Here is an 18,238-nt window from a genome sequence, read left to right as displayed (position 1 = left end):
CCTACCCCCTCTCTGGACCATGTTACTGCCCCCTCACTGGGGTCTCCTGGGTCTTACACTCCTGTGGTACTCAGGTGTCTAAAGACATGCCTGGCTCCCATGCCTGCCCCTAAGTCTGGGTGACCCACCAGGATGTAGGGGCTGGGGTTTTAAGGCACCCCTCCTTTCCTTTCACTGGAGAGGCAACTGACCTGGCATTTCTGGGGAGCTCCACCACTACGGGTAGCCCCACCAGGCCATTCTTCCCCAGCAGGATGCAGTTTTCAGTCATACCCAGGACCAGGAACCTCCTCCCATCCCCATAGCTCCTGCTCTTATCTCCAAGGTGTTCCTGAGTAGCAGCTCAGCCAGGCAGTGTTCCTCCAGCTGCCAGCAGCAGACTGCTGCCTCTGCCCTGTGGGTCTGGATCTAATATGGCCGCCTCATCAGGGTTGGCCCATACCTGCCAACTGCCTGTTCTCAGCCTTAAAGTGGCAGGCATCCGAAAGAGCCCTGCCACAAGCATCATCTGATGATTTGATTTTAAAGTGAAATGCAGATGATTTCCAAGGGTAACTACTGTGTTTTTAGATAACTTTACTTCATAAGTAAGCTTTACAATATGCCCTTCTAAAAGGTGCAAGCTCTGTTCCATTACAGTACAGCATAGTTCAAGCAATCTTTTGGATCCCAACCTCTTCATCAACATAATGGTAAATCCCACAGGAACATAACTTCTTTGCAGATTGAATGCCACCTGGATCCTCTTCTTGTTAGATCTAAACTAGATACTCAGTTCGTGGTCATCATGGGTGACTGTATTGCAACACAAAGCTTTTGGCAACCATGTAACTGCCAACTGTGTAGCGGCATTCCTTGGTAAACGTATTTCATAATCTATTGTTCTTCCAACAAATCATATCAAGTACCAGTTCTGACAGAGGGAGTTACTGGGTTTTGCAACAAATATTTTCACTGAGGAGCTTGTCCTGCATCTTAATATGATATAGCTAATAAAGACTGTGAGAATAAAAATCATCAATTCCTGAAGCAGAGCTGCTAAGAAAGGCTGAAAGATGCTTCAGCCTTTCTCAGCAGCTCTGCTTCAGGAATTGCTTCCGTAGATAGACACTTTGTGTCAGTTTGATGTCATGTTGCTTGTGGCTAGGCCTGTAAAGGCCCTAAAATATGGTGGTCACTGAAGCTAGGACCACATTGACGGCTGGAGTAGTGCAGGTACCAAGACACACGGTTGACAGCTCAAGTTTGAAGCCATAGCAGAAGTGCTTATTGCACGGCTTGTCAGATCCCAGTGAATTCTGCTGAATACCTTGTCACAGGGACATGAGACAGGAAAGTAAACTATAGTGTCTTCTAAGTATCCTCCACCACTGTCTCTAAAACTTTTCAAACCCCACATCCTGAAAGCTACTCTTGGTGCCAGTTTTACCAGCATCTGCCAGGGCCAGGAGCTGAGAAAATAAGTTGGGGTGGAGGCAGAGGTGGGGTGGAAGCAGAGGTGGGTGGGACCCGGGGCAGTAAATTCCCTGCATGGAGTCATTCATCTGGAGGTGGAGGGTCTGAGGCTAAAAACAACCCTTGGTCCAGGAGGGAGAGAGCCCCTCTACCCCCCAAACCCTCCTGTGGACCTTGCTAGCCCCCCTGATTCTGCTAAACACTTATTCATAGATTCATAAATTCATAGATTGTAGAGTTGGAAGGGACCACAATGGTTCATCGTGTCTGACCCCCTGCCCCTGCCAGGAAAGAGGACCGAGGTCAGATGACCCCCAGCCAGGTGACTGTCAAGCCTCCTCTTGAAGACTTCCAAGTTAGGTGATAGTACTACCTCTCTTGGAAGTCCATTCCAGATTCTGGCCACCCTTAATGTAAAAAATTTCTTCCTAATATCCAACCTAAATCTACTCTCCACCAGTTTGCACCCATTATTCTCAGTTACTACCTGGGGTACTCTGGTAAATAGGGCATCATCAATTCCCTGTCGTCCTCCCTTGATAAACTTATAGGCCGCTACAAGGTCTCCCATCAGCTGTCTCTTGTGAAGACTGAAGAGATCCAGATCTCTCAGCCTCCCCTCACAGGATCTTTCACGGAGGCCACTAATCATGCGAGTGGCCCTCCTCTGAACCCTCACCAGATTCTCCATGTCCCTCTTGAAGTGTGGTGCTCAAAAATGGACACAGTACTCCAACTGTGGCCTGACTAATGTCGCATAAAGGGGGAACATTGCCTCCCTTTATCTGTTGGTCATGCATCTGCTAATACATGACAAGGTGCAATTGGCCTTGCTGATGGCCTCGTTACACTACCAGCTTATGTTCATCTTGGAGTCAACTATGACTCCAAGATCTCTCTCAGCCTCTGAGCTGCTGAGGAGGTCATCCCCCAACCTATCGGTGTTCTGGGGATTCCTCCTTCCTAGGAGGAATAAAAATATTTATTTTTGTTGAACTGCATCCTATTTCATTTCGCCCATTGACCCAACCTATCCAGGTCAGCCTGTATCTGCTCCCTGCCCTCCGGCGTGTTAACTTTGCCCCATAACTTGGTATCATCTGTGAACTTGGAGAGGGTGCTCTCCACACCCTTGTCCAAATCACTGATGCAGATATTAAATAACACCGGTCCGAGGACCGAAACCTGTGGGACCCCACTGTCCACCTCCTTCCAGGTCGAGAATGACCCGTCCACCACCACTCTCTGGGTGCAGTCCCTAAGCCAGTTGCCCACCCACGTGACTGTGTAGTCGTCCACTCCACAGCCTGCTAGCTTTCCTATAAGAATAGGATGTGAAACTGTGTTGAAGGCCTTCCTAAAATCAAGCAGATGACATCAGCCTCAGCTCCTGTGTCGAGGCAGTGTGTGACCTGGCCATAAAAGGCTATAAGGTTTTTCGGGCAGGATCTACCTGTGACAAACCCGTGCTGGTTTCCTTTCAGCATCATTTCCCCTGCTGGGCCTTCACAAATGTGCTCTTTGATGATTTTTTCCAGTATTTTCCCAGAGATAGAGGTAAGACTGACTGGCCTAAAGTTACCCAGTTCATCCCTTCTCCCTTTCTTAAAAATGGGGATCACACTGGCCATTTTTCAGCCCTCAGGGATCTGACTGGAGCACCATGAGTGCTCCAACAGCCGTGCCAGCGGCTCAGCTAGGACACTGGCCAGTTCCTTCAGCACCCGTGGATGGAGGTCATCCAGGTTGGCTGACTTGTACCCATCCAGCCCTTCTAACTGCTCCTTAACTAAGTCAGCACTAACCTTTGGCGCCTGGTGCCTTTTGGACATCTGCCTATGCTCAAGTTGGGGGAATTGTCTTGGTCAGTAAAAAGTACCTTCTGGACTCGGCTAACCCCTGAGGACCCCGATAGACCCCCATCCCTCCAAGCCCTCTGCAGACATGCTTGGCCCCACAATTCCGCCAATCACACCCCCTGCTTCCCCTCTCCATCTCCCAATCCCCTTGCAGCCCCTGCCTAACCCCCTCCAGTCCCTCCTGCAGACCCCTGGGGCTTAGCACTGGGTGCATCTATATGTGAAATTAATGCAGCATAAACTCCAGTACATATCACACTGGAGTTTATTACTCCCAGATGCCACGTTTACATGCACGCCTGGGACTGCAACATGTTGAGCCATGACACAGCAGCCCCAGCTGCCAGGGCGTTCTTGGGGGGTCAACCTGCCAGCCTAAGTCTGGATGACTGTTTTACAACTTGAAACATTTAAGTTGAAAATAAAGTTCTCTTATTCATTCATTGGTATCAGTTATTTCTGTTAAAATGGAGGCCTTGCTTATAATGTAGCTTAAGGATATTAGGGCTTCCAGAAGCAGTAGGAAGGTATGACTCCCAAATAATACCAAACCACCTTTTGTTTGAAGTAACTTGACAACTCATGCTTTAAGTACTTAGTGGAATCTGGACATTGCAAGTAATTTATGACTCAGTTTTAATTGTGACTGTTTCTGATGTGGGTTATGGTGTCTCATTTCCTGAGCTAAATTACCATGTTATCTGATTCTGTACAAAGTAAAATTTTTCAATTAAGCTTTAAAAAAGACTGCTAGGATCCACCTTTACAACCAAGAAATTCTCTATGACAGTTTCCCTTTCAAAGGGGCCTGTGCAAGGAAGGTGGTTTCCCTACACAATACATTGTATGATTCTATTCTGGGAGTAAACAGAGAAGACTAGAGTCCCTGCTAACCAACTCATAAGAATGTAAATCCTCTTTGGGTGGAAATATACACCTTTTACAGTCATTCCATGCCCCTAGAACTCAGCCCAGAAGGATAGAATTGGCCTGAAGTTAGATGTATTTCTGCTTTGCAGGTTCTTTGGTAGTGGGTTTTGTTTGTTTAACATAGGATATAACTAACTTGCTAAAATATCATTTTATCTTAGATTACAAATGCACACATTAAAGACTTTTAATAGCAGTTGGATTCTTATATTTTAAATTGTGTGTCACATAAACTGAGATTAATGTTTCCTTTTTCTTTAAGCCTAGTTTTCTCCCTGTTTGGAGACAAATGGTTAAGGCAGGATCATTGGTGACACGTAGGGGGGTGCAAGCGGGTGCATGTGCACTCCCTGAGATTGGCAGTACACCCCCTATGAAAAGTGCTGCCAACACTGCCAGCGGCACCCGCGGGCAGTTGCCACTCGCCGGCCCTCCCCATGCCCCGCCAACACTGCCAGCGGCATCTGCAGGTGGTCACTGACCACCAGTCAATGCTCGCCATCACACTGGTGGGAGACTGCTCACACTCTTCGCCCAGCAGGGGACAGCAGACTGCTACCACTGCCCACACAGCTTGGGGAAAGTAAGGCTGCCCATGTGGCTGGGGCCTCCAGGGAAGGCACCTGGAGGGTTTGGGGCCCTGGGGTTTGTGTCCTGCAGGATGTGCAACCCCCTGCTGTCCAAAACTTGGAGGGCACTGTGAGGTAAAGCAAAAGAAGTCTTGGGAAGTCTAATCAAGCGCTTGCCTACGAGGAAGGGTTGTGAACATTTCAGATTAGTGCCTGAATGTTCCAGGTTCTTTTCTTACACAGAACAGAAAAATTCTGATTTTAGAAAGGATTTTAAGAGAACAATGGTTTTCACTTTTCTTCAGTTATTTTAAATTCCACTTAAAAGCAGGCTTTCAAAGAGAAGCAAGCAGGACTGGCTATAATCCTAGATGAGGGCAAATGCACTGCTCATTAAAAGATATGCCAAAACCCCGAGCAAGCCCAAGTCAACAACACAGATGAAGCCAGATGTCAACAGTGATGGGTATTTAGTTCATTCATGGCTCGGTGAATCATCTGTCCCACTTTTTGTCTCATAATGATCTGGTCATTTGCCAGGAAGCAGCCACAGAATTTATTTGTAGTGCAATACTTTTCCTTATTACTGCAATAAAGATGGCAAGTTCCAGTGGCAAGCAGAAAGAACATTATTACCAAGGCGTTTTAAGGTTCTGTAAAACTTGGGAAACTTGTCCTATAATTTCTTCCTGGAAGAATCTAACTGAATATACAAACGTGGCTTAATATAAGCCATGCTGAAAACTGGAGAGTTATGAAACCTATCATCAAAACCCATGATATCCCTAACAGTCGGAGAAGATAGAAATAGCCCCAACATTCCACAGAAATGGAAAATGATACGTTGTTATTACAGGACTTCAGTTTCAAATACAGGCAACCCCCGCTTAATGCTCTTTCACTTAGCTATTTCACTGTAACACTCATTTTAAATTGATACCTGATTTCACTTAGCGCTCAGCGAGTTTCATTATAAAGCTTGCGGTTGCTGTTTTGGGTCATTAAAAACAATTGGGGTCACCATCTTGGATTGTCAAACACTTTCGGTTTCACTTAACACTCGTTTCGCTTAACGCTCGCTTTTTCAGGAATCAATTAAGAGCGCTAAGCAGGGGTTGCCTGTAATGCTAAACTATGTTTCCAAAGCCAAACAGCAGATGAAACCATCCCCTTTATGTTAAGGAAGTTTGATAAAGGTCCACAAAGAGAACCATATTTACTGTCAGGGAAAAGTGTGTTTTGGATAAGCCTGGTAACAGTTTCCTTTTCGATATCATGATTCTGGCTCCTGACTCTAAGGATTTGAAAAACTGAGCTTTAACAAGGAGTTTGCAATACTGAGCTTAGGGAGAAGAAAAAAAGTGTGCCTAAGAAGGTAGCAACATCATCAAGAATGTGGCTGATCTGGAAACACTTCTTAAAACAGCTTAAAGGGAGTGAAATGTGTGGGGAACTTAAAAAGCTCTTACGAGTCAATGGAAAACTCAGAGGAACCAGTTGTTTAATTGTTCAGAGGCTCATGTTACACAAGACTGATGTTGGAAGTCCAAATAAAGCAGACCTCTTGGGAATCTCCTTGGGTCTGAGTGATTTCTAAACAACAGATGGCACCAGAAGACGAATGTGCTAAGAAAATACCCTGAGTGGAATAATGGACTGGATAAAACCACTACCAGATTTGAAACTTTGCAAAAATGGTACTTCACTCTGTGCTTGCAAGCAACAGGTGCCAGCCATAAATAAGACTCATAAGTAGCTTTATTTATGAGAAAAGCCAATTCTGAAGAATTTGATGATTTTCATAATTTTCAGGTAAGTCAGGCAGAGAAACTAATTATGAAAGTGTAATGAAAACAGTTGAGAAATACTAACCTTCACATGAAAGCATGGACAGTATATATAAAAAGGTGAAAACAAGACATGTCTACATTATACACTTCTGTGTAGAGATACTTGAGGAAGACCTAAACAAGCCTATCTACTGCATATTTTGCATATTAAATGCACTATAGCTGCATTAGGCTCAGCACTAACTTTAGACACCCTGGACACATCCTCACATGCAGGGGGGCATCCCTTGGGTGTATCTACACATGCTATTACAGTGATGTGATAAACTCTGGTACAGTTTGCAGGGGAGTCAGCTGTTCCTGGGCCCAGCATCTGCATGTGCTCCCAGGGCCACAGCACTTTGAGCCAGGGATGAGCAGGCTCAGGCTGGCAGGGGGCCATGGGGGTCAGCCCTGGCCTCCAGCTGATGGCAGTGAGTAGCAAAGGGGCTAGCTAGGGCACAAGGTTGATAAAGTGCAGGGTTAGGTGGCAGGCAGCCCCTGCACTTTAGCATCCTCATGCCCTATAGTTACCCTGTCACCATCTAAACTAAATTAGGTGGAGTAAATTACTCCACCATAGGTTAGTACTGTCCCTGATAGTACTATCCTATGGCAGAGTTAATTAATTTACTCTGCCCTAATACCAGCGCATGTGTAGGCTGTAACACTTTACTGAAAAGCTAATTAGTCAACTCCACAGTAAAGCACATGTGTATGCACCCCCTGGCACTTAATGATACTTGCTTTGGATTCACACTAAATTTGTTGCTTCCAGACCTATGTGACCCTTGCATGTCAGGAACTGGCAACAGTTGGGACATTCAAGCTGGTAGTCTCTCAATGGTATGTCTAAAACAGTGGTTTTCAACCTGTCGTCTGTGGACACATAGGAATCCTCAAACTGTATAGGCAAAAGATGACTATGATCAATAAAAAGTATGTGAATACTCACACTTACAATTCAAAGTTGCCTGCACCTCTATTCAAAAATTTCTAGGAGTCTGCAAATGAAAAAAGTTTGAAAGCCCCAGGTCTAGAACTGGCAGAAAGGTTCTCAACTATGAAATCTGAATTGTTGCCTTACCTGATGGATTTTATGTTTGTTGACCTAAATATATTATCTGTTCACTTTGGCTTTCTTCAACAGGACTAGACTCATGAAGACAGGGGCGGGCAAAGTCTGGCCCACAGGCCGGATTTGGCTGGCAGCAGAATTCATTTCCCTGCAGTCCCTGCCCATATGACTGGGGCCAGTTTCCATGGAGACCCTGGCAGCAGCTACACTGTGACAGCACAAAGCTGGCGTTTCCATGAAGACTGGCTCCAGCAAAGCTGGCAGGGCGCACATCAGGGCGGGAAGATGCTCTGGAGCCTCTGGGATCTCACGGCAGTGACAGTGTGATCCAGAGCCAGGGCACAGCCACAATCTGCAGCCTGCATGCTCTGGGCAGGGGCATGCAGGCTGCAGATTGCAGCTCTGCCCTGGCTCCTTGCAGCAGTGACAGCATGGTCCAGAGCCAGGATAGAGCCACGATCCACTGCCTGCACATCTCTTAATGATTGTCATATATGCTAGGACAACCTGACTCTTGAGGAATTAAAATAGAACACGCATAGAGAGTTTAGTATATTAAGTAAGATCCTAATACAGGGTGATGAATTCCTTTAGTGAGCTGGCAATGGAATTTTAGAACTGCCATTACAATCCAGGAGTCTCCTTTGCTGATAACTCCACAATTATTTGCAGAGAAATATGAAATAGTAATACCTGTAACACTTAACATTTGTAAAGTATGATGTCAGGTCAACTCAGGGCTGTCCAACCAACAGCCTGCAGGCTGCATGCAGCCTGAAGGGTTAATTCGTGGCCCCTGGGCTCCCAGCAGGATGTCCCCCCACTGCTCTGGCTATAGCAGCAACCTGTGTCTCTATGCTCTTCCTCCCTCCTCTGGCTTCCACTTCCAGTCCTCACCCCAGGGGGCAGGGCAGTGTGGTGCAGCACAGCCTGTGGTGCTGGTCAAATCTATGGCTCAGCATGTCCATGCAGTGTAGTGCAGTATGAGAGCCTATGGACAAGGAGATGAATCTGATATCATTTATTAGACGAACCAGTGGGGGCCAGGGCACCTATGAGTGCAGTGCATTGTGGGGCATGGGGTGCCCAAATGCATGCATTGCAACAGGGGGGCATCCATGTGGCATACAGCTCAGGGGGGCCTGTGGCTTATGTTGGTGTGGCCAACGCAAGACAGTGTGCAACCCCCAGCTGCTTACAAATTAGACAGCCCTGATCTAACAACAGCCCTGTAAATTAAGGGTATGGACAAATGTGCATTTGTAGCCGCTCCAAAATGAGAGCACAGCAGCTGTTATACTGTAATGTGCAGCGATAACAGTCAGTTAAGTCTCCCTCACTTTGACCCCGGAGAAAGCACTCGTGTGGCTGCAGGCTAGTGAAACAGCTGCTGTGAGGACCTGCATTGATTTTGAAGCCATTACAAATAGACAAATGTCCATACCCTAAATCTGGGGAGCAGCTGGAGTGGAGGCTGCCCAGGGGGCTTAGAGTTTTGGTAGTCCATATTGTTGCAGCTTCTATTACTGCATCATCTAGGAACTTTAGCATCCCTTTGTGCTGGGCGGGCACTACAGAAGAAAAGTGGTGCTTCCTCTGGCCAGCTTCAGTCTAAAACCAGAGATAATGGATGAGTACAGGCACACGCAGGAGTATGGAAAGCCAATGAGGCAATATTGGTTAGCGTAGCTGGCAGTGCTCAGAGCAGTTCAGCAGCTGAAAGTGCTAAGTGCCTTTCTTTTTATAGGCGTCAATGGAAAATAAGTTTTAATGAGGAGCTTGAAGCAAGTGAATGATGTAGCATTGCAGATATTTATGGGAACTTCTGGACATGAAGTGCAGTTTAGGATATGGCAACACTTGTTTGAAAATCAGTCATGTAGGCAAATAAGACTGTCCTTGTGAGGCAGAAGTCAACCTTTTGATCCTGAAGGGGAGATGACAGATAGGTAAGGAGTAGGTTATGAAGCTTGTGTCTGCCTTGAAAGAGAAGACAAGGTTCTTTGGGTGAATCTGATATCTTTTATTAGACCAACTTAAATAAGCACAAGCAAAAAAGCCATTAGGAACAAGGCAGGAACCCTATCAGATATATGCACCTGCCCACAAGAGGTCCATTTTTTCTTTTAAAATGTATACAGCCCCAAAACTGGCTGGTTCTGCCCACTCCCCAAACCACATGCAGTAGTAGTTATGGTAACAGCTGGGTATCACTACTGTTGTTATTATAGCCATGAGACAATAATAAAGGGCATGCAGATCCATTGGCAAAGAAGAACAAGCCCATATCAGGGAAGAGTGTAATATGAAAAATGAGGAAATAACTTGCACATGGTCCCTTCTCTCTTCAGAGATGTATTGAGCAGGATATTTAGACAGAAACGTCACACCAAAATAGGTGGAGCTGCTGCAGTCTGTATTTTAAGTGATTCCTTTTGACTCTCCTCTTCTAAGCTGATTTAGAAAAAGTGGCTCTGAAGAAGGGGCCATCCGAGACAAAAAATGAAAATGAAATGTAATGGAGAATACACACACACTCACAGATATACACACAGTTGTTTTATACACTGTTATTATGTACACTTGTATATCATTTGCCAGGAAAAACTGGAACAAAATGATATCTCATTAAAATCCAGGCTTTTAGCTAGGGAGATTAACTATATGAAACTCTCCTTTACGTGGGGGAGTCTTGTTTCTAAATTGAGACTCACAGCATGCTAAAAATTTAGCTCTAGGAATGTAAAACATTGGAGAGATAAGGATATTAATATAGAGACTTGGCTACACATAGCATGCCCAGATAAAAGAGACTAAATAATTTTCAAAGATGAGAATATGTAGTTTCTTTGTCCATGCCATAGATCAATATAAGAAATGAAATGCAGCTTGTGTTAATGTTGATGTTGTCAGTGACAACTGTGCTGATGTAGCATAAAACAATCCTGAAAGAATTCTGTCAAGATAGTCCACAATTTGACTTTTCCTTTGTATTTTTCTGTTGCTTTTGCAACACATTGGAGATTCAACATAGTTTTTCCAAATGACTATTTTCAGTGGGCTGGAAGAACTGTGATTAACTGCAATAGCACTGCTCTGCTGGTTTTCTGTTAATAGCTGCTGCGTTCACTAATAGGAGAAGCATGAGACTTAATTCACTAGCATCTCTAAAGTGTTTTGATATAATTAAATAGATTTGTATCCTGTTAGTGCAAAATATTATATGTGAGTAATGTTATAACAACTGCAAGCACTACAGTGGAGGCAAATATTTTTAAAAGGTAGTGAGAACATGGTAAGGAAAATTTTCTCCATTTGTAGTTTCTAAATAGTAATTGATGCAGGGGGAAAATCATAAAAAAACGCAAAAACAGTTTAAAAGGAGACTCAGTATATTACTAAATCACAGATTTCAAAATAACTAAAAGTTATATGACAGCCTGTCGTTCTACTCCCAGGCTTCTATTCACACAGCATTCAGGATGGTATTGTTGCTACTGCAGTTCTACTTAATATGATCCTAAATGGTGAAGGTCAAAATCTGGGAGGTCACAATGATGGGAGGCAGATGAAATCCTTTGGGAATCAATCCATTGTAGGAGAATAAAAAATTCTGTTTTCTCCATTATGTTCAAAAGATACCCTGTGCACTTCTAATGCTGAAATAGGAGATGCTGCATATTGATTCTCATACATAATAAATGACAGCAGTTAGTTTTCTGGCATCATTTTTGTCATGACTAATGGAAAACTGAAATAAAAACTGGTTAGTCTTCATTAGATCATAGAAAGGGGAGATGGATAAGCCCTATTGGGTTTGAGAATTCATTTTTCTGCAATCGAGTATCTCTCCCCAATGCACCGAGGCCTCAATTCAAGAAACACATGTACTAAAGTATGCAGATATCTGAATACAGGTGGACCTAACTGAGTACATGATTAAAGTGCAGCACATATTTTGCAGAATTGGCACCAGAGTGAGGAGTAAACTGTCAATAAGGCAGAACTTCAAAGGCTACCCTGGTGACAAAGGAAAAACATGTCCACTGTTGGAAGACTGGGGCACAGGGCTCAAACCAGCCAAAGAAGAGTACACAGAGTGGTCCCTCAAGGAGCAATAACTGGGAGGAAAAAAATGAAATGAAGATGGAGAAAGAAAGAGAGAAAGTTGAAAAGTTTGTGGGCATAGCAAAGGGGAAGTACAAGGTGTAGATATGACAAGTGGGGCTTAAGAGTCCAAAAGCACCAACCCCCATCCCAGCCTTTATCTGAAGATTTCCTCATCATCACAAATTTATTTCACAGCTCAAAGGATTGTGTTAGATCAGGGCTCAGAAACAGTTGGTAAAGGCATATATAAGTTAGCAGCACCCCCATGAAAACCTCCACTGTGAACCATACATAACTAATGAGGGGATATCTATGTAGATCTCTAGGCTAGGGGTTGGAAATCTATGGCTTGTGGGCCAGATCCAGCCCGTGGGACTTTCGAGCTGGCCTGAAGACATGGGGCTTCGGTCACACTTGGACTGGGGGGCTTCAGCTGTTGGCACTTTCTCCATGTCACTGTGGGGATGAGAACCACCAGTGGCAGGACTCACCCCACAACGGCTCATTCTAGCCCACAGCCCGAAAAAGTTTCCTTCCCCTGCTTTAGGACCTGAGATCGTAAACTGCTGCACTCCTCGCAGGGAGATTTTAATTCAGGTGCCAGTGATACCATAATTTAAATGTTAATAATGCTTAATGATTTCATTTTTCATGGAAGAAAGTAGAGGGGAGATCATAGACAGGCACAAATTTTAGTTTAGCATCACCACTAACATGGCTAACTGGTGCCTTCTAATACTGGGGAGAGGGGGGCAACAGCAGCTGATCACTAACCTTGGGGGGGGTCCCCCAGTAGCTGATTGCCCTCAGCAACCAATCGCTGACGGGAGATAGAGGTCCCCCAGAAGCCGATTGTGGAAGCACTGCTGGCGCTTCTCTCGGGGACATAGCCAATCTCAGGGGATGCACATGCACCCACATGCACCCCCTACGCATCACCAATGACCACTAAACTCTTCCCTTGATTGAAGGACAAGCCAAACTCAAGAAGCCGAGCAGAGCCCCTGGGCACATATAAGCTCCAGTGAAATAGCTCAAGGAGTTGGCCTAATAACAGGTATCATCTCTGAACCAAGGGTTCTAGAGTTTTGCATTTCTTACATGATCATATTCTGAATTTCAACACATTCTACTGTAAGACTCACATGAAAAAGAACCACTACCTCTTTATTCCTAGCATGATCCCTGTGAACATGGAGCTATTATCTGTGAATTTTTTTTATTTTGCAAATTTGGTATTCTTGGAAGCAGACCAGTACTAAGTATAGCACAAGCAGGCAGTGTGAAAGCTTTCTAGCACAGCCTTATCATTGCACAGCAATCAGAACCAACAACTTATTAGCAAACAGTTAGAATCTTTGCTATCCTGATTCTAAGCAGAGACTGTCCTGCAGTGAATAATCAAAGAGGAGAAGGAGAAGGCAAATAAATTAAGCACAACTTTTGTTCCAAGAAGTCTAGTGCACATAAAAAATGGAGACAGGACCACTACAAATGCAGGCTGGTAGAAAGCAGCTGAATACAGATCTCCAGAAAGAGGCTACTGCAGTAAATTGGCATGCAGCTTTTTTATGCTTTTTAGCTGATGCATGAAGAATTGCTAAATAATTGTTGCACATACAAAATATTTCTGGACTAATTAGAGCTGATTTTTGGAAAGAGATTTCCTACATGGCCTCAAAATTTCACGTACTATTTGAAAGGTTCACATTTTGACCCATAAAGGTGTTTGTTTGCCGTATATATGTGTATGGTGAAGTGTGTGCTTGGGGTTGTTGTATTGTGTTTTTGGGTTTGTGTGTGTATGTTTATGTGGGCAAGATGGCCCCTGTTGTTCTGGCCATGTGCTCTGCACATGGAAAGCTGGGGCCTTGTATCTGGGCAAAATATGTAAAATCCTCTGGACACATTGACCAGAGGAAGCAGAGGATTCTCCAGGCAGACTGAATGAGAGACTGCAATATGGCACTCCCTAACTGGATGATGTCACACCAGGTGTATAAGAACAACTCAACTAAAGTTTCTCTCTCTTTCTCCTGGCACTGAGAAGAGCTGCACAGTTGAATTAGGAGCCAGAAAAATGTCTCCCCCTCTCTTCACTGGAGAGGTGAGCAAAAGCTACGTGAAGGGAAAGCCTCAGGTACAGGGAGAGAAAGTCTCTCAGAGTTTGTGACCCCTTTTCCCTCCCTCTTCCCCCTCCCCTTTTTTTTTGATTTGGATAATACAACGGGGGTGTTAATCCCTGGAGCAGACTGACCACTAATGGGGCCCCAGTAGTTACTGGCCACATGGGCCTGGCCCCGTCTGTCTTGTGATTAAAGTGTCTCAGCACAGTTGTGTAGCTGAGACTGGATGTCCAGACTGCAGCCGTAGGCCTGGCCCCTTTTTGCTATTTCACAGCTATTGCGTTTCAACCTCGCTGGGTGGCTGAACCCCAGCCACATGTTCGGTTGGCAGATTTGGACCAGGCTGAAGACTGATGTGGTCTGAGCCAGGGTGAAACCAGGTTCTACTTTTTGATCCAGACCTCAGTGCAGTATTGGCCTGACAAGCTTTTGCTGCCCAGTTCAGGCCCAGTGAGATAGGCCTGGGCCTCCTTCTGTCCCTTTTTGTAGTTTATGTCCCAGCCAAGCACTGTGGTTGGGCACCAGTTGTAATTCAGGCCCAAGCCAAGATAGACCTGACCTTTCCTCTGAGCTCTTTTACAGTTTTCTGCCCAACAGAGCTGGGATTGAGACTAGGAATTTTGGGGTGCAGTATGCTGATGAAAGCCACAGTTAACCCCTCAAGGCCACCATGGAGAAGTGGAGGTTGGCACTCTACCACTTCTCCAGGAGCAACGCATCCCCTTGCAATGCAGAAGGACCCACACTCTTGAGCAGCTTTCCGCAGTGCAGTGCACCTAAGGAGCAGCTCATAGGGCTCTCCGGTGTGGGCCCCCTCTCCAGCCCATTGCTGAAGGGCAGATATAGGGGTGCAGGCCCCCGGAACTACCCATGGAGGAGCCCCAAGTCCCAGACAGCCTGGGTATGGGTGAAGCTTCCCACAACAGGGTGCAACCTAAAGATTTCACTTTTTAGTTAGTAGTGTTTCAAAATTATATTTAGTGTTTTCTTTTGGGTTTTTTTTTTGTTTTTACTCTGTGTAATAAATTTGAATTTTTATGTTTACATTGCATGAGGATGGGATCTTGTTTATACAGGAAGCCCCAGCAAATTTGGTGTTCCCAGGTGCACATGGCTTCTCCAAGCTACACCAAGATATTCAGAAATACAGAATGCACAGACTGTATGTCTGGGTTCCATAAACCTTCTTGAAGATCTGCCAAACTCAGAAAGGTGGTGCATGAATCAAGCTGTAATTTAAAAAAACATATATCATTTAGATAATTTATGAGTTTCAAATTAACCTTGGTATAACTCCAATGATGTGAAAGGAGATGCTCCAGAAATGAGTGTAGCCCACTGTCCAGGTTAAACTAAAGACCTAGATAATTACAATATTTTTTTAGTCCTTTCCATTTGAAATACTGGAATGTATCTTGTAACTGCAAAATGGGAAAGCAGAGTATTATATTTAATCTTCAGAAACTCTGTTCCCAGTCAGAGACCCTGAATGGTATCAATTGGGAAGACTTCCTACAAATGGTGAGAAATTGGCAAGAAACAACATTTTAAAAAATGGAAAGGTCAGCATGCTCTCAAATCCATAACTGAGGCATGGCAGAGGTGATGAAACCTTGCTAGAAGTTCATTAAGGGCTAAACTGTACAATTTGTAGTAGGGACTATGAGAAAATGCACTTGCACTATTCTACCAAAAGTTCACACAGTTGGAATGCATCTGAGATTGCTGTGAGGTGAACTACAAATCAACCTTTGAAAGTTTGGTTTTCCCAGGTTGCAAGAGAACTGCTCTGGCCTACCTGCCTCACCTGAGATGGCGATAGTAACCCAGAGGAGTTTTTGACCTCATAATTCAAAAACTGAGATTATGCTGGGCTCAGCACATAGTGTAGAAAAAGGTGGATTGCCTGCATCATCTTCCCCAACCTCTTTGTATTCATGTAGCAATACGTATAAGTACTATTCACGTTGAAGCTAATGACTTCAGTAGATGCAACATAAGGTTCATAGTGGTAACCATGACAATATATGTCATTATTAATACAGGGATGGTATTCTTTGTGTCACAGCCTATCACTATGATGATGATGATGCAGCTCTAAGCAAAATTAAAACAATTCCAAAATAATAAAACACATTTCTTAGTTCTTTGCTCTGCTGGAGTGAAGTTTTAGACACAACTAGAGTTTTCTTTCTGCTTTCAAAATTTCTTTGTCCACATGCTGCAGTGTGTTAGCAATAATTTTTGTTAGCAAGACCACACCACTTAGAGCATACGCAAAGCATGTTTATATTTTACATTATAATACATTTAGAAATGTTTAAATTTTACATTGTGTTTTTCTTATGTCTACTTTAACTAAACAGAGAGAGAAATCACAGGAATGTGCTCACTCCCTCGCTAAATAAATCACACCATACGTCCTCGTCAATGTTATAGTCTCACAAGGCACAATGCAAATCTAATTGAGTTTCAATCCTACTACAGCTACAAACCTAAGAAAAAATACTTGCTACAAAGCCTTCCAAAATTAGAACAACTAATATGAATAGAAAGTTTGTGAAGAGTATTTTAGAAAGGGGTTTTTTTGTGGGGGGGGGTTTTTAATAATGATGTCAGCCATTGCAATGTTAAAGACTGCACCACAAATCCCTGTTCGAGGCTTTCTGGTGAAATTAAGGAAGAGATGTCTTTACATGCATAGTGATGCAGCAATAGGCTAGCATTTGTCATGATACAGTGCAACAGAGAAATCTCCTAAAACAGGGAGAAACAAGCCAATGTGCAAATGCTTGCTTCATCCACTCTGCTAGCGCACTGCAGTTCATGAGTCACCCCCAAATGCTGTAGAAACAGAGACAATACAGTTATTCCGCTACACATACTGTTAAACAGATCAAAGACAGTGTTCTTTGCACACTGAATGCTAACAGTACCGTGAGACCCATAAAACATTTCTCGCAAACAACCACAGTAAGTGAGATCCCTTGCAGTGAGCCAATACTTACAGTATCGGACAGGACAAACCGCTGTATTTGACTGTTTCTTCGTATTCTGCTTCCAGATACTGTTCTGTTTATTATGCATCTCTTCCACTGACTGCTTGTGTCTCTCAGCTCAAATGATCTTGGCCCTTTTTCCCTTCTGCAAAATCAGCGGTTTCAGAGTGATGCATGACACTGCTGCAGCCTCCCTGTATCCAAACAAATTCAATGCAGCAGGCGTTTTAGCTCCCCCTTCCCAGCTCTCTCTCTCTCTCACACTCTCTCTCTTAAAGAGATACTGCCCTGAACTAATCTGTTTCAATAGCGTAGAAAATCTGCAGATTTCGCTTATCTGTTGAATAAAGTAAAATCCATAAAGAAGGCCGTTTTAAAAATACTAAATTTTGATTTACACAGTCTCAAGACTATCTCCCCGACAAGATCATATATAACCGTATTATCTCCATCTGCATTAATTGTTCAATATAATTTAAGTCTCTTTATTAAAGCAAATCTTCTCATCTCCATTTATATTGACTGCTTTCTTTTTGCAACTTCAGCAGTAAAACTGAACAGCCCTTTTTTATTTTTCTCATATTTGCACTATGATGTTGTGTGTAAAAAGGTTTACATTTCAAATACAGGTTTTCATGATTTGAATAAATTTCCTTGAAAACCTCTTTATTATAGCTTTTTGTAAGCACCCCTGTTGTTCCTCTTCTGGCTCTTTCATTTAAGAACTGTATTTCATTTTCATACTCTTCAGATTACGTATGTGAATTCTTACATGTTGACTAAAGCATGACTATTATCAGCTGCTTTCTGTTTTTGATCCCTCTTCCAAGTTGGCAGAGGCAGTCATTAGTATATCTTCCTCTGAAAGTATAATGTGATATTTATAGGGCATAAAGCAGACCAGAGAATGACAGGAGACCAGAGCAGACAGGAGAGTGGATATATAGGTATTTTATCTATAACCCAAATATAAGCCTAAATTTTTGTCAGTTCCTGTTTAGGAGGAGGAGGGGAGACATAGTATATTTCCAAGATTACCCATTATTCTACATATAGTGACCTATGCTAAGCTAATCCTTCCTGGTAGCCAAGGAAAACTAGGTATCTTTCCCTTTGATGCTTCTCTGGCTCAGCCATAGAACACGGCTACATAGAAAAACACAAGGTACTTTCTCGTCTACTGTGAGGGAGGAACTGTGGCCTGTCTTCATGGTGTTTCTGACCATTGCCAATCATCATTTTAAATATTAGTATATTAGTGATGCTTAAAGCAGTTCTTTTCT

The 18,238-nt window shown here is 43.7% G+C and overlaps 1 protein-coding gene across 3 annotated transcripts in view; it reads right to left on the bottom strand.

The window, feature by feature from the left end:
- The window catches only part of SACS (sacsin molecular chaperone), a 78,743-nt gene extending 61,600 nt beyond the window's left edge, over positions 1 to 17,143 (bottom strand). For all 3 annotated transcript variants that reach the window (XM_090028854.1, XM_090028869.1, XM_090028861.1), the window contains exon 1: positions 16,965 to 17,143. The gene's annotated coding sequence lies outside the window, so the exon portion shown is untranslated. The remainder of the gene's footprint in view (positions 1 to 16,964) is intronic.
- Between the last annotated feature and the right edge of the window lie 1,095 nt (positions 17,144 to 18,238).

This window comes from Crocodylus siamensis, chromosome 1 (assembly GCF_052110815.1).
Source record: "Crocodylus siamensis isolate JL-2025a chromosome 1, ASM5211081v1, whole genome shotgun sequence".
NCBI lineage: Eukaryota > Metazoa > Chordata > Crocodylia > Crocodylidae > Crocodylus > Crocodylus siamensis.
The sequence above is the reverse complement of the archived record's forward strand: the minus strand, read 5'-3'. Positions and strand labels throughout refer to the sequence as shown.